At 41.8% G+C, this 22,240-nt stretch overlaps 1 protein-coding gene across 7 annotated transcripts in view; it reads left to right on the forward strand.

Annotated features, from left to right (window-relative positions):
• Nucleotides 1-22,240, forward strand: part of dlgap4b (discs, large (Drosophila) homolog-associated protein 4b) — a 144,837-nt gene that overhangs the window by 64,175 nt on the left and 58,422 nt on the right. For 4 of the 7 annotated variants that reach the window (XM_088337889.1, XM_088337894.1, XM_088337895.1 and 1 more), the window contains exon 3: nucleotides 3,288-3,318. The exons of 1 other annotated variant lie outside the window; for it this stretch is intronic. The gene's annotated coding sequence lies outside the window, so the exon portion shown is untranslated. Of the gene's footprint in view, nucleotides 1-3,287; nucleotides 3,319-16,160; nucleotides 16,292-22,240 lie in introns of all 7 variants that reach the window. 2 more of the 7 variants (XM_088337890.1, XM_088337892.1) reach the window with 2 other exon arrangements.

Below are 22,240 nucleotides of genomic sequence, written 5' to 3' on the forward strand. Positions count from 1 at the left end.
ATGATTACAGACAGTACCGAAGACTTATAACGCACCTAGCCGCTTAGCCTTAGCTCCGGCTCTGCATCCACGATAGGGCCCCCTCATCACGCCGGCACGAGTATTCTTCAGGCCAAGGAGTCGATTCCTCGAATAAACGCGTTTTTGTGCGTTAAAACCCATATTGATAGGATAGAAAGTAATCCAAAGTGTAGTTGTCAAACAAGACAAAAAAACACAGAAGATAGAAGCAGACACTTAAAATAATAAATCACAAAAAGTGCAAAATAACAACGAGCTGCTGGAAAGGCTGCCGCTCGCGGCGGCGCCTCTGTGTACTGTTTATTTTCTGAACTTCTTAGGACCATTTTAAAGATTTTGGGGGTTTTGGTTTGATTCAGAAGGTGTTAGTGTAGAGGCGAGGTTTTTCAGACTTTTTCAGGAAAATTTTGAAGATTTTCTGTTTCAGTTCGAGTGTTTTTGTTTGCGTGTACTCATATTTTAGACCTTCCTGGGATCATATGAAGATTGTTTTTGTTTAAGTTTAAGTTAAACTGTTTGGGGTTCAGTATAGGTTATCGGTTCCGATGGTTTAAGTTAGGGGAAGGAGCGAGGAAATGCATCATGTGAATGAAATGTCCCGTATTGGATAGAACAGAACAACGTATGTGTCGATCTCTCCAGAGCCAGGTCTTGCTGAGCTAGCATGCTGCGTTCACCGCCGTCGCGTATTTTAGCAGGAGTCTCCGTTTAAACCGTCTGTTAAACCTCACCCGAGACCTTTTTTTTCAAGCAAGTTAGCATAGCCCGGATGAAAACCCGAGATCTTAACACGGAGAAGCGAATGCACGGATCAATGAACGCGTTCCCGTTTACGATCTATTTATCGATCGGGCTAAGTGCCAGAGGAACAGGTGACCGAGACCGAAGCAGCGGGACTCGTTTATCCTTATTATTCCTTAAATGGATTTAAATAACCGATCGAATCTTGGCAACAAACAAGGCAACACAAATCTCACTTTTTTCCGCCGAACACCAGAAATGTAAAAGCCGCTTCATCGATTGAGCGCTAGGTTGTCGTCGATAAGTCCCTTTCAATGCGTGCTTGCTTTTGGTCCTGGCATTTTCTTGGAAATGGTTCTGCTTCAGAGTAATGCTTGTAAGTTCTAAGATATTTTAACTTGCTTTTCTGATAAAATACAAAACTGGTTCCGTACAATTAGCAATATGTATTAAAAAATGAATGCCGAAAGCAAGTCGTCTTTTCCTTCGCCAAAGCGAGCTACTAAGTATCGTTTTCTTGTATGCAAAAAAATAGAATTTTCCTGAAAGCTAGCATTGTGTTTCTCTACACTGAAAAGTAGAATTTCCTTCTAAAGAGCTGGCACTGTATTACCAATTTGTCCCAAAAGCTATAATAATATTCTTCTTTGACAATGCTTGCTAGCTAACTAGCTTGTTTTATTTTCTTGAATGCAAAATATTTAGGATATATTCTGCGCCAAAAGTTAGCTTTCTCTTCCACTACTCTGAAAATTAGCATTCTCATCTAAAAAGCTGGTGTGTAAAATATTAGCGCTGCAAGCTACAGTCGTCTTCTCCTATGCCAAAACTAGCTACTAAATATGGTCGTCTTTTTGTGTGCAAAAGACTAGCATTGTTCTGAAAGCTAGCATTTTCTTTTTTTACACTGAAAAGTAGAATTGTCTTCTAAAGAGCTGGTATTGTATCGAAAATGTGTCCCAAAAGCTATAGTAATCTTCTTTTTTGCCAAGGCTTGCTAGCTACCTAGCTTGCCTTATCTTCTTCATTCAAAAAAGATGTGACATCTTCTGCGCCAAAAGTTTGCATTGTCTTCCTCTACTCTGAAAATTAGCATTCTCATCTAAAACGCTGGTGTGTTAAATAATAGCACTGGAAGCGAGAGTTGTAATCTCCAACGCAAAAGCGAGCTGCTAACTATCATTGTCTTCTTGTGCGCAAAAAAATAAAATTTTCCTGAAAACTAGCATTGTCTTCTTCTACACTGAAAAGTAGAATTTCCTTCTAAAGAGCTGGCACTTTATTAACTATTTGTTACAAAAGTTATAGTAATCTTTTTCTCTGACAAGGCTAGCAAGCTAACTAGCTCACTTCATCTTATTCAATGCAAAATATTTGTGACATCCTCTGAGCAAAAAGTTAGCATTGTCTTCTATTACTCTGAAAATTAGCAATCTCATCTAAAATCTGGTGTGTTAAATAATAGCGCTGAAAGCTAGAGTCGTCTTTTCCTATGCGGAGCCTAGCTACTAAGTATCGTCGTCTTCTTGTACGCTAAAGAAAAAAATAGCGTTCCGGGCTTGGAGAGTGGAATGTCCTTCTAGAGGTTAGAATGCTGAGTCAACAAAACCATAAGTTCTGAGCTGGGTTTTTGGCATTTTTCACATCTAGAGTAACCTACTTGAATGCCTATAAAATTTAGTGTTGATATTCAATGTAGTTTGGTGCTGGGGGAGTGGAATGTCCTTCTAGGCAAACACTGCGCAGGTAACAAAACCAAAGGTGCTGCTTTTAGTTATTGGCATTTTTCACATACACTGTAAGCTACCCAAGTGCTTGCTAAGGAGGGTGTTAATTTTTTATGTCGTTCTGGCCTGGAAGAGTGAAATGTCTTTCTAGGGAAAAGATGCTGAGTCAACAAAACCAAACGTGCTGAGTCAGGTTTTTGGCATTTTTTCTGCATCTAGGTTAATCTATCTGGCTCACTGTTAAAGGTGGTGGTTATATTCAATGTTCTGGTGTGGGAGAGTGGAATGTCCATCTGGAAAAAACTTCTGTGTCAGCAAAACCAAACGTACTGAGTCAGATTCTTTGGTGTTTTTCTTATCAAGGGTAACCTACCTGCCTACCTGTAAAAGATGGTGGTCATATCTAAATTCCTTCCCTTGCAATAATTGCAACAACAATTTGAAAAAAATAATCAAAATGGTCTAAAACGTATCTAAAAACAATTAAACTAAATCAATCTATTGTAATTATATGATTTTTTTTCATCCGCCATTGTTGTTGTGTTTTTCAAACGCCGTGGGTGTTTAAAAAAATGGAGTATGAAAGATAGAGACAAGAAGAGGAAAGTAGGTCAAACAAAAAGTCAACTTTTCCTCACCTGAACCTGAACGTGTCTTGCCCCGGAGCGCGCCATCTCATTATTATTCCGCCGCGCTTCGTGATACACGTGAATTTTTTATTTTATTTTTTTTACTGCAGGTGAAGCGAGACCGCCGTGAAATCGCTCGATACTGATAGCGTCTTGTTTTATCTTTCAGGGGAAGACGACACGCGAAATGAGACGCCCGTGTAAGTCTTTTTTTTTTTTCCAAAGTGACAGAACAACAACGGGAGCGTACGATGCCTTGCAAACGTATTAGTATTTGTTTTAAACCATACCATTGTAGATTTAGTTTTATGTTGAGGGTCAACTGTGCCTCGGTCTCAGGTCTCTCCAGGACTCCAACAGATTTTCTGCCAGAATCTAAGATTTGGCCGCATTTGTCTTCCCAACAACTTTAACTATCTTCCTAGTGGCTGTTGAAGAAACGCAACCTGAGAGCATGATTCTGCCACCACCATGTTTTACAGAGGGTATGGTGTTTTCAGGGTGATGTGCAGTGTTACGCTTACACTTAGCCCAAAAGTTAAATTTTGGTTTCATCTGACCAGAGTATCATGTCCTACATGTTATTTGTGTCTCCCATGTGGATTCTTGCAAATGTTAAAGAAGTCTTTTTATGGAATTCTTTAAGAAAGGGCTTTCTTCTTGCTACTCTTTCATTAAGGCCAGATTTATGCAGAGTAGGACTAATAGTTGTCTTGTGCAAGGATTGTCCCACCTTAGCTGTGTATGCCTGCAGTCCATCCAATATAATCATGCACTTCTTGGTTGCTTCTTTGATTAGTTTCCTCCTTGTTTTTAGACAAAACTTTATAGGGATGTCTCAGGCCTTTATAGGTTTTTTTCAGTGGTTTATGCGGTCTCCATTTTGATATTAGTGCTTACACAACGCTTCGGGAAATGTGTAAATGTCGCGGAATTTTCTTATATCCCATTCCTGCTTTGAACTTTTACATAACTTCATCCTGACCCTGGTTGGTGAGTTCTTTGATCTTCATGATGAGAATATCTGTTCTCCAGTGCCTCATTTCACAGTACTCTGAGCAGATCACAGAGCAGGTGCAATAAAATTGAAACTTTGGACAAAGGGTGCACTCTGTTTGTAATAGTTAGTCGGATTGACGTTGGATCATTCGGTATCCATTAGGGTATTACTGGAGTCAGTCGGCTGAGCTGAGAGGACAGGGGGGCAACATTTTTGCAACACATACTTTTCAGTTTGTTTGTTTTACATATAACATAAAATGTTGAAATAATTCGGTTCCCATACTTTCGCCGTATATCGTATTCCGGCGGATAGTTCCGATTCCCCGCAAACACTCCGACACGACTTCAAACAGAAAGTCGAATTCAAACGCAACCTTCATTTCAGTTCTCTCCGAAGTCTCTGAGCGCCAAAAGGCGACGTCAAGAGATACCAAGGAGAAGTACGTTTTAAGCTTGCTTCTGTGTTTTCCTTTGAAAACACCAAGATTGGAATACTGGTAAAAACTTTAAAGTAACCACGGGAAGGGTGATGAAATATTCGATTCTCGCTTGACAGCACTTTCAGAAGAGGATTGTTTTTTCTTTTTTAAATCGTCACCAGAAAATATTGTACTTACCTCCCGTAGTCTAAAAATGACATTCTGATTCCTTTCACCCGATTTAGGTCTTTTTCTTCGTAAGGAACTAGCATTGTCCTGATAGCTAGCATGGTATTTTCATTAAAAATTTGCATTTTCCTCTAAACAGCAAGTATTCAAAATTATTCCCAAAAGCTAGAATCTTCTATTTCTTTGCCGAAGCAAGCTAGCTAGCATTGTATTTTTCTATGTTGTGTAAAGCTTTAGTCTTCTTCTACAACATAAGCTAGCGTCATCTAGAAAACTACCCTTGTCTCCTTTTTCCCTACCAACTAGCCTTTTCCTGAAAGCTAGCTGGTTTTCTTCTACACTTAAAATTACCATCAAAACTACTACTTTTTTCATTAGTCCTAAAAGCTAGCCTTTTTGTTTCTTTCCCAAAGCTAGATAGCTAGCTGACACCTTCTTCTACCCGAAATATTTTTGACGTCTTCCGCGCCCAACACTATTATCGTCCTGAAAGCTAGCATGTTTTTTTTTTTACATTGAAAACGAGTTATGTCCTCGAAAGAGTTTGTGTATTAAAATCGGTTCTGGAAGCTAAAATTGTGTTTCATATGCCAAAGCTAGCTGCTAGGTAACATTGTCTTCTTCTACGCCACAAAATAGCTTTGCCTTGAAATTTAGCATTGTCTTTTTGTACACTGATAATTAGCATCTTTTTCTAAAGACCTAGTATTGTATTTAAAGTCAGTCCTAAAAGCAAGAATTGTTTTATTCGACCCAAATAATAAGTGACGTTCTGCGCCAACAGCTAGCATTTTTTTGAAAGTTAGCATGATCTTTTACGCTGAAAATTAGCATCTTCTTCAGCATTTTCTAGCTACTAGATAGCATCAGCTTCTTCGCAAAAAATTAGCCTTGTCCTGAAAGCTAACGTCATCTTCTTCTTCTATGAAAATTACCATCTTCTTATAAAGAGTAAGAATATTAAAAATCTGTGCAAAAGCTAGAGTTGGCTTCTCCTTCACCAAAGCTAGGTACTAGGTATCATAATCTTTTCCTACGCAAAAAAACTAGCATTGTCCTGAAATCTAGCATTGTCTTCTAATGAGGTAATACTGATTGAAAATATTATGCGCAAAATATTAGAAAAACCTTTTGCGCCAAAACATAGCATTTTCCCAAAAGCTAGCGTTGTCTGAACTGAACATTTGCATCTTTTTCTAAAAGCTTGAAAATTTGTCCCAAATTTTGTAGTCTTCTATTTGTTTGGCAAAGCTAGTTAGCTTGCTGCATCTTCCTTGTTGTTGTTCTTATGCGCCGAAAGCTAGCATTGTCCTCAACACTGAAAATCACCCTCTTCTTCTAAATAATTGGTATTTTGTTCCCAGCCAAAAGCCCGAGCCCTCTTCTTTGCCTAAGCTAGCTAGCTAGCTAGTTTTGTCTTCTTTTACACGCAATATTGGCCAAAAGCTAGCAATATATTCGTCTTCGCAAAAAATGAGGATCTTCTTCTTAAGATTAAGTACTGTGTTTAGAGTTAGTCCTAAAAGCTATAAATTGTTTCTTTTTTGCCAAAGGTATCTAGCTAGCTTTATCTTCTTTTAGCAGCATTTGATCTAAAAGTAGTCCTACATGCCAGAGATATCTTTATCTTTGCCGAAGCTATCTAGCTTTGTCTTCTTCTACGCCACATTCTTGTGACATCGTCTGCCCCTAAATCTACTATTGTCCCGAAAGCTAGCTTAGTCTTCTACACTAAAATTAGCATCTTCTTCTTGAAAGCTAGTATTTTATTTAAGACCAGTCCTAAATGCTAGGATGTCGTCTTGTTTGCCAAAGCTAGATAGCTTTGTCTTCTTCGACGCCAAATTTTTGTGACATCTTCTACCCCTAAATATTGTATTGGCCCTAAGCTAACTTAGTCTTCTGCACTAAAAATTAGCATCTTCTTCTAGAGAGCTAGTATTTTATTTAAAGTGAGTCCTAAATGCTAGGGATATTTTCTTCTTTGCCAAAGCTAGCTGGCTTTGTCTTCTTCTACGCCAAATTTTTGTGACATCTTCTGCCCTTAAATGTACCGAAAGCTAACTTAGTCTTCTACACTGAAAATAAGCATCTTCTTCTGAAATTATAGTATCATCGAGTCTTTTTGGCCGAAGCAAGCTAATTTCTTCTTCTTCTACAAAAAACATTCTTGTATATTGTCTTCTTCTGTTCCGAAAGCTAGCATCATCTCCGCATCATAACATAAGACATAAGCCGGGCCTTGCACTCCATGAAATCCGATCAACAAAAGACCCCAAAAGTCCTCCCCAAAAATCCAAAACACTTCATCTCCAGAGATTTGACGCTACCTCCTCAAATATTTGTTATTTTTAGACGAGTGAGTCACGGTCGCTTTGCTAAATGTCATAGCTAAGGTAAGCTTACTTATTAACTTTTACGGCCTACTCGCTCGGGAAATAGAGCAAGTGGGGGCAAAAAGAGCCTGAGACGGAACCTTGTCTGACTCACAACGTCTGCCGATTTTCTCTGAGTGACTGAAAAGTTTGTGATGCAATGTGAGGAGAAATTTTAGATCTATGATGGGCGTTGTGCTCCATCTTTCCTTATGCAGTATTGGAAAAGTATCCCTGTTATTTCATACTTTGTTTGGTAATAGCAAAAAATCCGGTTCCAAATGAAGTACTGTGTGGGATCAAAATCGACCTCTTACGTGTTGTGGGGAGACCTATTTACAAGTTGCTGACGCTAGAAAAGATACACCAGGCATTCGACTTTTTTTCAACTGCCAGTTTGAGAGGGGACTTACGGCCATCTCTTTGGTCGCGCTCCCGACTTTGGGGAGCCCTTCCCCCACCATACTGCATTTATTTAGGCTTAACTAAGAAAGAGAAAGAAAGAAAAGCCCCTTTGGGCGGTACCAATATTTGAAACAGAAACGTGATACCATCTGGTTTAGAGACACACACTTTTTGTGGAACTAGTTTAAGCCCACTTTACATATTGTAATCCATTCCTTTTTTCAGGGTTCATGGGGACCAAACCCCCCCAGTATGCGGAAATTCAAGGAGTACCCCTCCTCCTCCTATTTTTACCATGCTTTATGCCACCATCTGCTCGCTGCAACAGTTTATTGGGGATAATGGTTCGGGGCTGCACGGGTGTTGTTCATTTTTGGCAAAAACAACGGGCAAAAGGAGTTCCACGTATGAGACGAATTTGCTGAACCTACCCCTGCTCACAGCATTAAGTGACAACAGAGTTCATTTCAGGCGGACCACAATGGCATGCTTCAGCGGCCCAAACCAATAAAAAAAGCACTCCGCTAGACCTTGCTATCACAAATAGTCAACCAGGGATAATGGATCGTGGCCATGAGCGTGCATTTCATTTTGGGTTGGCCAGACAGGCACACCTCCCCAAAAAAAGTTTGCTGTCTTGGTCCATAATCTCAGTAATAATTGACTGGAGATAATGTATCACTGTCAAAACAGAGAAGTTCATTTTAGGCGGGCCCCAACGGCGCTATTCAGCAGCCCGAACCAATAAAAAGAGCACTCTGCCAGAAACCGCTTTCACAAATAATCAACCAGGGATAATGGAGTGTGCATTTCATTTTAGGTGGGCCAGAAAGTAACGTCTCCAAACAAAAGTTCCTTCTGCTGGTCCCTGGATTGTATAACAATAGGGATAATGGATCGTGGAGTGCCAGGGTGTAGTTCATTTTAATCAGATATTACAGAAACGACAAAAAAAGAGCCTTCGAGGCCGACGCAAGTGCGCTCTGCTCGCAGCATAAGTTTTTTCGGGTTTTTTTATGCTTTTTTTTTTTTTATCGAACATTGCATCATTCAAAACAAAATCTTATTGCTTGCAACAATATGTGATCAGGGATAATGAATCAAAGCTTTTCCGGTGCTGTACATTTTAGGTGGAAAGAAGTCAAGTCAAGTCAAGTCATTTTTATTTGTATAGCCCTTAATCACAAAGAGTCTCAAAGGGCTGCACAGGTTATTCCACAGACTACTTTTTTCAGACTATTATTACATCATCCCCTGATCTGAAACCAACATGAGGGCAAGGAAAACTCAAAAACCTCAACATGAGGAAAATGAAGAAACCTTGAGAAGGGACCGCACATGTGGCTTCACCCTTTCAGGATTACCAGACAGCAAAGGGTGTTGCAATCACAAATAATACAGAGATATTGTCCACGAAAACACAAGTATAGGTTATTCATATGCTATAAAGTAGAAGTGTGTTTTAAGCTTAGATTTAAACATTTCCACTGAGGTTGCACATCGGATCTAAGGGGGGAGAGTGTTCCACAGCACCGGTGCCCGGATGGAGAACGCTCTCGAACCAGCGGAACACTTCTTGGTTCTTGGGATCACCAAAAACTCCATGCATGACAAATTTGCTGTCTTGGTCCTTGATCTCAGTAATCTTTGACCAGGGATAAAGGATCACGGTCACAACAGAGAATTCATTTCAGGCGGACCACAATGGCATGTTTCAGCGGCCCGAGCCTATAAGAAAAGCACTCTGCCAGACCTTGCTTTCACAAATAGTCGACAAGGGATAATGGATCGGGCCGTGAGCGTGCATTTCAATTCGGGTGGTCCAGAAAGGCACGCCTCCCAACAAAAGTTTGCTGTCTTGGTCCTTACCTTGCTTTCACAAATAGTCGACCAGGGATAATGGATGGTGGCCATGAGCGTGCATTTAATTTTGGGTGGGCCAGAAAGGCACGCCTCCCAACAAAAGTTTGCTGTATTGGTCCTTGATCTCAGTAATAGTTAAATGGAGATAATGTATCACGTTCACAACAGAGCAGTTCATTTTAGGCGGGCTACAATGGCGCTATCCAGTGGCCCGAACCAATAGAAAGAGCACTTTGCCAGAAACCGCTTTTATAAATGATCAACCAGGGATAATGGAGTGTGCATTTCATTTGAGGTGGGCCAGAAAGTCACGTCCCCGAACAAAAGTTTCTTTTGCTGGTCCTTGGATTATATAATATTGTGGATAATGGATCACAGAGTGATGGGGTGTAGTTAATTGAATCAGATATTACAGTAAAGACAAAAAAAAGCCTTCAAGACCGACGCAAGGGCTCGCAGCAATATCTTTTTTCGTTTTTTTTTTATGATTTTCTTTATCAAACATTGAATCATTCCAAACAAAATCTTATTGCTTGCAACAATATTTGATCAAGGATAATGAATCAACGCATTACCCGTGCTGTACATTTTAAGTGGAAAGAACAGGAAAAACCACCATGCATGACATAAATTTGCTGTCTTGGCCCTTGATCTCAGTAATCATTGACTGGGGATAATGGATCACGGTCACAACAGAGAAGTTCATTTCAGGCGGACCACAATGGCGTACTTCAGCGGCCCGAACCAGTAAAAAAAGCACTCTGCCAGCTTTCACAAACATTTGACCAGGGATAATGGATCGTGGCCATGAGCATGCATTTCGTTTTGGGTGGGCCAGAAAGGCACGCCTCCCGACAAAAGTTTGCTGTCTTGGTCCATTATCTGTTATACGAGAAAAATACCTAAACAATATATCAAGGAAATAATATAAAAATCCAACTGAAGATATACTAAAGGAATACAAAATAAATACAACTACAGTAAAACTACAAAATTAAATATAAAATTTAGTACTTAAAATAGGAACCTAACGTAGTATATTCCTTAGATTGTGTTTCAAAACCAAATTGATAAAACTTGTTTAAGGACAAATAGAAATAGAAGTATTTCATGCAGATGTTTGCATGTCTATTTACAGTATTCCTAAATCAAAATTGAATTGTAATTCTGCAAAGTAATCCTTATTCTAACTAAACGTACCTGTCTTTTGATTACGTCTTTCTTCATGAAACTGTAACAGAATACAATTAATTTTTTTGTGTATCCTGATTAAGAATCGCCGTTACAATGTATTTTGTCACTCCCGAGCCTGTCAACTAGGGATAATGGATCTCAACCGCAATCGGGCTTTTCAATTCTAGGATGGGCCAGTAAGGCATGCCTCCAGTCAAAATGTCCTTCTGCTGGTCCCTGCCTGTGAGGGATAACAGTGTTTAAGAAAAAGAACTTCCCTGAGTATCTGGTCGCCATTACTTCTTATCTCCTCCCGCTTCTGGTTTCATTTCCGTTGGCGTGGATCTAGCACCGCAGCTTGTCGCCACAGTTTCCGCCTGATCGCTAATTTGCAAGCCCCGTCATGAGCAGCCCCCCGCGCAGACGCGCTGGAAAGGCCCCATGCACGAGAGGCCAGAGTAGCAGATGGGCTCCTTTCGGACTGATTGAGCTGTGAACCGATGCTAGCTTGGATGTAGCGCTCAGGAAAGAAGGTGGAACGGAGCGGAAATATCCTTCGATCTCCATTAAACGCTCTGTATGCAATGCCATGAAACGGAAAATAATATAATGTATTTCTAAAATAAGCAATTATATAGATTAAATGTAGTAGTATATATGTGAAAAGTCCCAATATGTGAGAGCGATGGGCACCACCATGCTGTACTTGCAGAAGACACACCACAGGAAATGATGCCTCTACGACTTTAGTGGTTAAGGGATCCAACCATCTTGTTAGCCTCGAGAGGGATGGGCACTGTCAGACTGTACTTGCCCGAGACACACCACAGGAAATGGTGCCGCTATGACCCTATTGGTTAAGGGATCTAACCAACCAACCAACTTTTCAGCCTGGAGAGGGATGGGCGCCACTAGGCTGTACTTGCCCAAGGTACTCCACAGGAAAGGATGCCCCTACAACCCTAGTGGTGAAGGGATGGAACCAACCAACCCACTTGTTGGCCTGGAGAGGGATGGGTTCCACCTGGCTGTACTTGCCTATGACAAACCACAAGAAGTAATGCCCCTAAGACCAGAGTGGTTAAGGCACAGGTGTCAAAGAGGCGGCCCGCGGGCCAGATCAGGCCCGCTAAGGGATTGAATCCGGCCCGCGGGACAACGCTCAAAGAAGCGCAAGAGGAAAACGAGTTGCAGGTTGGAATATGTCAACTTGATGTTGCCAAAGCCAGGTGCCTCGAACAAAGACACTGTACTTGTATTTCTCTCTCTCTGTCTCTGTCTCTCTCTCTCTCTCTCTCTCTCTCTCTGTCTCTCTCTCTTCCACCCCTTTTCTCCCACTATCTCTCTCTCTCTCTCTCTCTCTTCCACCCCTTTTCTCCCACTCTCTCTCTCTCTCTCTTCCACTCCTTTTCTCCCACTCTCTCTCTCTCTCTTTTCCACCCCTTTTCTCCCACTCTCTCTCTCTCTCTGTCCCTCTCTCTTTCACCCCTTTTCTTCATCTCTCTCTCTCTCTCTCTCTCTCTCTCTCTCTCTCTCTCTCTCTCTCTCTTCCACCCCTTTTCTCCCACTCTCTCTGTCTCTTTCTCTCTCGGTGTCCTTTTAACTTCTTTTGCTCTGACTTCCTTTTTTCCTTTTCTCTTTCTCTCTTCATACCCTTCACGCTTTCTTTTCTCTTTTATCTCCTTCTGTCTTTCTCTTTCTCTTTGGATTTCTTTCTTCCTCTCCCTTTCTTTTCCCTCTCTCTCACGACTTTTTGTCTTTTCTTTCTCGCGCTCTCTCCTTCTCTCCCTTTTTCTTTTTTTGTCCCGCCCTCTCTCCTTTTCCTTCCCTCTTTCTCTTATTTCTTTCTCTCTCTTTTTCTTTCTCTTTGATCTACTAGTCCGGCCCCCGACAGAATGTTTGTTCCATCGTGTGGCCCCCGAATTGAAATGAGTTTGACACCACTGGGTTAAGGGATCTAACCAACCAACCCACTTGTTGGCGTGGAGAGGGATGGGCACGACTAGGCTGTACTTGCCCAAGACACACCCCAGGAGATGCTGCCCCTACCACTCCAGTGGTTAAGGGATCTAACCATCGAACCCACTTGTTGGCCTGGAGAGGGATGGGCACCACCAGGCTGTATTTGCCGAAGGCACTCCACAAGAAACAATGCCCCTACAACCCTAGTGGTTAAGGGGTCCAACTAACCAACCCACTTGTTGGCCTGGAGAGGGCTGGGTGACACTAGGCTCTACTTGCCCAAGACCCATCACGGGGAGTGGTGGCCCTACGACCCTAGTGGTTAAGGGATGTAACCAACCAACTAACTTGTTGGCCTGGAATGGGATGGGCACCACTAGGCTGTACTCACCCAAGATCCATCACAGGGAATAGTGCCCCTACGATCCTAGTGGTTAAGGGATCTAACCTACCAACCCACTTGTTGGCCTGGAGAGGGATGGGCACCACTAGGTTGTACTTGCCCAAGACCCACCACAGGGAATAGTGCCTCTATGACCTTAGTGTTTAAATGATCCAACCAACTTGTTGGCCTCGAGAGGGATGGGCACTGTCAGGCTGTGCTTGCCCAAGAAACACCACAGGAAATGGTACCCCTACAAGTTACAACCCTATTGGGTAAGGGATCCAACGAAGTATATAACGTTTTTCCCACATAAGTTTGTGTTTTTTTTTCCTTAAATTTTAAAGTAACCCCGATAGAGTTATTTGGATTACTGCTCAGGGGATAAAGGCTTGTAATCCTTGTATTGCCAGGGTTGGTTTATATTGAGATCTGAACATTTACAAAGAAGAACGCTTATAATACCAGGGTTTTGTACGGTCCTCCATTTTTTCCCTTGCAAGCTCAAAATGAATTGATGTCTTCTCTCCTTGTTTTGAGGGTATTTTCAATTATGAAGTTATCAATGACCCTACTAACAGTTTTTTAACTTTTTTATTTTGTTATCTGAAAACCCGAAGAATACGCTCAATACCCACAGTAGGGCTGGCTTGAGAAAATGGAGCCCGTATTCTTTCATTCTTCTTTTCTCTAAAATTCATCCCTCCGTATTGCTCATCATTGCCAACCCTAATTTAAAATAATTACCTCCACAAAGGCAGACCATTTGATAACAGCTCTTGTCTCGGATCTCATCCGAGCGCGTAAGTGGTATTAATAGCTCGTATTACGGTTGCAGTTTTAGGTTTTTTTTTGTGGCAGAAATGTACTTGAACGTCCCCATCATTCTTTTTCGACTCCGTCTCCAAATGAAAACGCGTATTAACATATTCATGAGACTCCAGAGGTGATATTTTGCCGGGCGGAGAAAAATAATCTGACAGAACGAGTGTGATACTTCTCGTAGTTAGCGACTCGAATACTGCCTGTCAGTTAGCGGAACGGGTACCAGCTAATCCTCTTAATAATAATTATAATAATTCTGTGTTTGTTTCTATTTATATATATATAAATATATATATATATATATATATATATATATATATATATATATATATATATATATATATATATATATATATATATATATATATATATATGTATATATATATATATAAACAAACACTGAAATATTATAATTATATACATGAAGCTAGAAGTTAGATGGTGTGAAGCATGTGTGACGGCAACCAGGTGAGGAGTACAAACATGGCACGTAGCCTAATGTCAAGCATGGTGTTGGTAATGTCATGGTTTGGGGCTGCATGACTGCAACTGGGATTGGGGAGTTGCATTTCATGAAGTGAAACAAACTCAAGCATTTAGTGTGAAATACTGGAGCAGAAAATGATCCCTTTCCTCTAGAAACAGGGGACTTCTAAGACGACCGAGGCTTTTCTAGATGGCAAAGGGAAGAGGGGATGGACTAGCCAAGCATGTCTCCAGATTTAAACCCACCAGAACATCTTTAGGGCATCCTCAAGCAGTAGGTGGAGAAGCACAAGTTCTCAAATATTCCCCAACTCAGTCACGTTGTCGTGAAGGAGTGAGAGAGCATTCCAGTGGCAATTTGGGAGTTCCTGCTGAAATCCAAGGTAATTCTGCAAAATTATGGCGGCCACACAAAATGTTGACACTTCAGGAACTTTCACTTTAGAGTGTACTCACTTTTGTGGCCAGGGTTTAGCTACAAATGGCCCGATGTTTTGAGTTTTTTTGCGAGGAAAAATAAATGGACACTGCTATAAAATCTCTATGCAGACTACCTTCAATTTTGTCAAAGCGATGTTTCTTCAGTGCTGTTCAATTAAACATGATGAAATCTCTGCAGAAATGTTAGGGCTGTACTCACTGTTGAGAAATTCTGTGAATATATATATATCCACTATTCCATCTCTGTTTGCATATTGCTGCATTCCCAGACCAGCAGAGCGCACTTTTGTCAGGCCTGGAGGCTCTTTATTTCCAGTTGCTTTGTTTTTTCTATGATGAATTGCACCTGTGCAGCTGCAAACCAATATACCCGATCCTATACGGTTGGGGACTGGCATAAGGTACTTTATGGGAGGTGTGGCATTCTGAACCAACCGCCTAAAATGAAATGCATCCTTTTGTACGTGATCCATTTTCCTCAGTTGACTGTTGCTGAGAGCAGGGGCTGGCAGAGCACGCTTTTTCTTCTATTCAGGTGGCTGAGGCGTGCCATTGTGGCCCGTCTAGTATGAACTGCATGGTGGGGTCCGTGGTTGGGTAGCCCCCTTAACCATTATTGTAGTAAGGGTACCATTTCCGATAGTGTGTATTGGTAAAATAGAGCCTGCTGCAGCTTTTTTCCTGTTCTTTCTGCCTAAAATGAAAAGCACTTGTGATCCGTTATCCCCAGTCGACAATTGCTGCAAACAGGACACCCGAATTGAAATGCACGCTCACGCCCCGATCCATTATCCCTAGTCGACTATTTAACAAATTCAAGGGGTGGGGATCTGCCTTGCGGGGTTCTGGTCCCCGTTATTGTGATAAACAAACCGTTGCATCATTTGGGACGGAATTTTTGAACAATAACAATGATGTAACCATTTGTTAAAAGTGGTAAAAATTGTCGTAATGGTGTTAGTACATAATTACATTTCAAATACTGCATAAGAAAGTTTGACAACAACTTTAGACATAGATCCTAAATACCTCCTCACATTCAGACTGCCAAAGTGTGCATTTGTGGCCAACCAAAAATGAACTGCCGTGTTATGGCCGCGATCCATTACCCCCAGTCGACTATTGTTCAGAGCATAGGCTGGTAGAGCACTGTTTTTCGGTCTAGGTGGCTTGGGCATGCCGTCGTGGCCAGCCTAAAATTAATTCACTGTTATGGCCGTGATCCATTAACCCCAGCCGACTATTGCTGAGAGCAGGGGCCGGTAGTGCACTTTTTCTCCATTCTAGGTGTTCTAGGCATGTCGTTGTGGCCAGCTTAAAATGAACTGCACTGCTTTGGCCACGATCCACTACACCCGGTTGACTATTGATAAGAGCACTTATTTTTCATTCTTGGTGGCTCAAGCATGCCATTGTGTCCAGCCTAAAATTAACTGCACGGTTTTGGCTGCGATCCATTACCCCCAGTCAACTATTGATGAGAGCAGGGGTTGTTAGATCTCTTTTTTTGTTTGTTTTAGGTGTCTGAAGCATGACGTTTGGGCCAGCCTAAAATGAACTGCACTGTTCTGGCCCGGATCGGATCCACTATCCCGAACCAAATCTTGTGGGGGGTTTTCCTGCATTGGAAAAGTTGGTCAACTCAACCCAGGTATTTTCCAATTGGTCCATTTTTGTCCCCAAATTGGGTTATTTGCGATCCAAATGTTTTTAAGAGTGCCCCATCCCAAATGTATGCCATAGCGGACACTTAAAATAAATCATGCAAGCGCAGAAGAGTCTAACCTTGTCCTAATTACACTTTATCTATTCCATCAGTGCTGCGCTCTGACCTAGTTTACAGGCTATAAATTTATCAGCGCCCCCTCTGTTGCGAGAGATAACCCGGACCCATTTGAGTGCAAGACTGGTGGCGCTCTTCCATGCCCCCGAAAACTACTTAGCATGGTAACATAATTTTGAAAAAACAAAACAAAAAAAAAACATTAAAAAGTGCTAAATTATTTAATGTGGCAGATGGCAAAAATGTGGTCAATATTATGTATTATTGAAATCATCCAAATAAATTAAAACTGAAAAAAAAAACGGTCACATGATTATTTAACGTTTTTTTTTGTTTTGTTTGTTTTTTACGAAAAACAAATGTATTACAAAGTAAAATAAGAAGTTGTTTTCTATTTTCTGCTATACATATTTCGGGGATGTGTCTATATTCACGACACGTTTAATGAGTAATAAAAGGAAAAGGAATTTTGCGATTCTATGCCAACCGTCGGCGCCGGGTGTTCACGTTTGGCGAGTGTTGGGAGGGTGCAACAACGTGAGTGTTGATGTGTAATTTTACACCCTGCGTGGAGCGTCTGGTGGCAGCAGCGTGCAATCTGTTCCTTGCAGGGGGGGGCACGGATAATATGGCACTGTGGCCAATTCATGACCTTAGCCAGGGAGAAAGAGCCCCCAAAAAAACGTTGGCCCCGATTTTTCACCCGCTTTCCACCCGTCCGTTCCCGATTTCCCCGTTTGTCTCCGGCTACCACCCGTTTTTGTCACGGACCAGGAACGGAGACGGGACACAATTGCGTTCGTTTTACTCAGTTCTTATTAAAGAAAGAACGGTGCTTGCATCCGCGATCCGATGATCATCGGTCATGGGTAGCAGATGGCAGGAATGCGGAAGTGGCACTTCCGCGTCGAGCGAGGGTAGTCGTTGGCAGTAAGAAAAACAGGTCGGTTGCCGGGGAAAGAGGAGCAAAAACAGAAACAGGTCCAGAAAAGAGGTCGGCAACGGGTATCAGGCAGCAAACAGGGCCAGATCGTGTCGTAGAGTACAAGAGCTTGCCTAGCTGAGTGCATAGGTTCGCAGACGGTCTGACGGGTTCCTTTCGTAAGATGGCAGTTTAAAAAGAGTCCAACAGCCAATCAGGTCCCGTGGCTGTTGGCGCCAACGGGGCAGCCGCAAGCGCCCCGAATCAGTAATCATGACAGTTTTTTGACCCCGACCACGTTTTGATCTCCCGTACCGGCTAACGGCTCATTTTTTGACCCTGACCACGTTCTGATCTCCCGTTCCGGCTAACGACCTGTTTTTCCGTCTACGACACTACGATCTCCCGCTCCGGAAGATCCACTTCCGCATTTGGAACACCTTCCGATTCTGTGAGCGGCTTGCTTCCCGCGTCCAGCGAGCGCTGGATCGCGGGCGCTGCCTTTGCTCTATATCTCAATAAACTTGTGAGTAACGTTACGCATCTGGGTCCTACTTCTGTTCTGGTCGTGACACATAAAGGTTTCAGATTATCAAACCACTTTTGATATCACTTAGAGAAAACCCAAGGAAATGCAAAATGCAAGTTGATTCCATTCATTGAGGCACCAAAGAAATCAAAATCTGCCCATTTGTGGAAAGATTCATTTCCCCCTGAACGTAATAGCAAGTTGGGCCACCTTTGCCCATAATTACAGAAATCAAACATTAATGATAAATGGTAATGAGTCTTTCACTATGCTGTGGAGGAATTTTGGCCCACTCTTCTTTGCAAAACAGTTTCAAATCTGCCCCATTGGAGGGGTTTCTTGCATGAACTGCCCAATTACAATCACACAACAGAATCTCAATTAGATTCTTTGTCTTGGCCACTCCAGAATCTTCTTTTTTATTGGAGTCATTCAGAATTGGACTTGGTAGGTGGTTTGAGGGCATGAAATGATGGCCGGACGTTCTTCTTCAGGATCTTCTGATAAACACCAGAGTTCATTATTCTGTCATTGGTCTGCTTCTCGGGCAACATTTGTGGGTCTTAGAAAATTAGGTTAGCAGTGAATGAGTTAGTGTCATGTCTTCCTATGTTATGCAAGCGGAAAATATGTATTCTTTCTATTTCTCTTGTTATGTTCCACTCTCTCTCTCTCTCTCTCTCTCTCTCTCCCTCTATTGTTTTCTCTCTTTTTTATATAATTCTCTTTCTCCCTTCCTCTCGGTATTTCTACTTTTCTCTCCTTTTCTCCCCTTTCTCTCCATCCCTCTATTTTAATCTCTTCCTCTCTATTATTCTCTCTATCTTTTTTCTTTCTTTCATGTGTTCGCTTTCTTCCTCTCCCTCTCTCCCTCTCTCCCTCTCTCTCTATTTCTCTCTTTTCCTTTTTCTCTATTTTGTCTTTTTCTGTTTCTCTTACTCTTTTTCTCTTTTTCTCTCTCCTTCTCTCTCTTCCTGACTCATTTTCTCTCTGTCTTGATTTTTATTTCTCTTCCTTTTTCTCTCTTTCCCCCACACTCTCATTCTCATTCTCTCTGTATTTCTCGTTCTCTCTCTGACAAATTTTTTTCTCTTTTTCTCAGTCTTTAATTTTCTCTTTCCATCTTCTCTCTTCATTTTCTATCTTTGCCCCTTTCTTTCCTCCTCTCTTTCTTTTTCTATCTCTATCTTTCGCTCCCTATTTCTCTATCTTTTTTCTTTTCTTTCTTTCTTTATCTAATTCTCCCTCTAATTCTCTCACAATTCCTCTCTTTTTCTCACTGTTCATTTTCTCTTTCTGTCTTTCTTTTAACAATTCTTTTACTATCTTTACCCCTTTCTGTCCCCCTCTCTCTCTATCTCTTTCTCTCTCTCCATCTTTCTTTCTCTCTTATTCTATCTTTCTCTCTTTCTCTCTCTTTTTTCTTTGCTCTCTTCATCTAATTCTCTCTCCCTTTCTCTTGCGATTCCTCTTTTCCTCACTCTTCATCTGATTCTGTCTTTCTTTCTCCCATTCTTTACCTCTTTTTACCCCATACACCTCTGCACCCCCCCTCTCTCTCTCTTTCTCTCTCTCTCTCTATTTCTCTCTCTCTCTCTCTCTATCCTTCTCTCTCAAGCGGCAAAACACCTTCATTAAGTCCAAGTTCCGGAGTACACTTATTTTATACTCCGGGGAATGGTGCCGGCCGACACATCGGAGAACAGGCGTTAAGCCGATGTGAGTGGCGTGCCACCACCACATCTGAGGCGGTTAGCTAACGCGCTGTAAAAGGATTTAGCGGATTTGACCCTATCAGCGGAGATGGCACTCGGAGAAGCCACGCTAATGACGCTAAATGAGTCTGCAGCCTGGAGCATGCTAATAACGGGGACTTGCAGCCAAGCACATCGTCTCACTTTTGATTTATACGGCGTTCCCTCCATTTTCGCAGTTATTCGGGTCTTTAACCAGCCATCTTGGAAAAATGCCTCATGTGTTGGAAGCTTTCTGCAGAATATTTGCATTTTATTTCCCGCGACAGTTGAGTTGTGTGCATCACTATATAGCGTAAGTCAGGGTTTCTAACCTTTTTGAAGATGAGAGCTACTTTTCTTACAAATTACCACAAAGGGCTTTCAGGGGATATGGACCCATGTGGGGGAAGCAGGAACCGAAAGAAGAGATGCTGAAGAAGGATGGTACTGGCATCTCATTATTCTTAACGTCTCCATGCCAACAATGTCACGGTTGCCATGGCGCCTAATTGGCCCCACCCGTGTGGCGCTAGTTGCAGATTGTTGACAGATTGGCTCCCTGTTAGTATTTAAACTGGGTCCTGTCAGTCCCCTTTTGTCTGTCCGTCTGCGAATCTCCGCCTTTTTTCTCCTGTTCAGTTTTTTGCTCCTGTTTGTCTCCCGTTACGATTCGTTTTAATCTAGATCGTCTGCTCTCCCGTCCCGAATTACGACCTGTTTTGATCTCGACCACGTCTGTTCCCCCCGCATTGAATAACGATCCGTTTTTGATCCAGACCACTTCTACTCTCCTCTCCTGGCTTTCGACTTGTTTCCGATCACGTTTTTGCTCTTCTATCCCAGCTACTGAGCCGTTTTTTCCGTTCCCGACACCGCCATCACTTGCCAATCACGATTTTGCTCTTCTATCCCGGCTACTGACACGTTTTTTCCGTTCCCGACACCGCCATCGCTCGCCACGGAAGTCCCACTTCCGCGTTCAGAGCGACCCGCTCCCCGCGATCACTGGATCGTGTGTGCGCTCCTTTCCCTTCTTCCCAATAAAACTGTGACAAACGTTACGCGAGTGGGTCTCGTTTCCGTTCTGGTCATGACAAACGACTACCCTACTCTTGGTCATGAAGTATGTTATTTAAAAACGGGGGGAGGGGGGGTTACCAAAAGGACTGTACATCTAACTTGAAGTTAACTTCTACATGCTAAAAACTACGTGCCTACGACTTCATGCTAACAACTTTATGCTAGCGGTTATATGCTAACAGCTACCAGAGTTGACTTTAATTCTGTCGAGTTTAAAATGCCATTAAATGTGCAAAGAAAGCCACCGGTGCACTTATCCATGCAAAATGGAGGTCGTGCCACACCCGTTACATGAAACTTCATTACAGAATTAAATTACGGTACACGATGTATCGCGCGAAGCCTGTTTACTGCATCGTTGTTATTTGCTCTGAATGAGTCGAGCGTACCGGTTCCGTTCTTGCATTTTATGATCCAATTTGCCCAACAAAGGCGTGGAAATTACGTTTTTTTTCCAGGAAAAACATGGGGTCTACCACCCCAGCGCAAATTGAACAAAATGTATTTTGTGTCGTTGTCAGCGGAATCACTCGAGGTCTGGAGTACATGGAGGACATAAAAAAAACTGTTTTTACTTGACCTTGCTTAAAAAGGATCTTGCTGATTTTAAAAAAAGTACCGCTGGTACCCCAGATAAAAATATTCATATAACAAAATGGTATATATTAGTAAAACTACTTATGTGTAATGTACATGATGAAATAACATTCTAAATAGATAGATAAGTTAAGAAAAAATGGCATTCAATTTACCCTTGGTGTGACTTAAGCTGGTACAGTGGAGTTATCGGGTGGATGCAGAGAGAGGGAGGAGACGGCAGATCAAAATGAAGCTATATTTTAAAACGTCCACTTGCAAGGAGGATTATTCCCTTTGAAGATTTCTTAGCTATAAGCGCCTCCTTATTTGAAAAATTAGCCCCGGTTGTTTATTAGTTGCATCCATTTAGCGAGCCAGTCATGTGCCTTCTTTGTAGTCCTTGATAATAGCAAACTTTGTTTCCTTTTAGCACCACTGCAAGCCTCGTGGTCCATAGCAATAAATATAGTACAAAAATACACAATTACTATCGCTAAGTCTTGACGAAAAAAGCACAATTCTTAACTGAACAAAGAGAGAGAAAGTCATTATGGGAGGGAGTTTGTCCAATCGCATATCAGCATTTTAATGATGTCGTTACGCAAACCAATAGCAGACAAGCATTTTATATGCCGTCAACCAATAGCAGACAGACATCTTAGAGTCGTAACTTTACAGATGCACATTCGCTGCGACGTTTGAATTTTATAAGATTTGGGCACACTCAATAAGTTGAAGTTGAAATGGTGATGAAAGTTTAACGTTTTTTCTAGGTTCTTCATTTTTGTGACTAAGAACAGCTTCATGCGCCCTCTTTTGGCTGTCTGTGAAATTTAAAAAAAAATGCATGTATGCCGGGGGTCTACTGTCTTTTTGTATGTACAGACGCTGCCCTACTTATGAACGACGATCGTTCGTAAGTTGAATTTGTTGGTAAGTCGTTTCAGTGCTATATTTTGTATGTTTAAGGT

Source organism: Urocampus carinirostris, chromosome 6 (assembly GCF_059441175.1).
Source record: "Urocampus carinirostris isolate Australia breed hairy pipefish chromosome 6, RoL_Ucar_1.0, whole genome shotgun sequence".
In the NCBI taxonomy this organism is placed as follows: Eukaryota; Metazoa; Chordata; class Actinopteri; order Syngnathiformes; family Syngnathidae; genus Urocampus; species Urocampus carinirostris.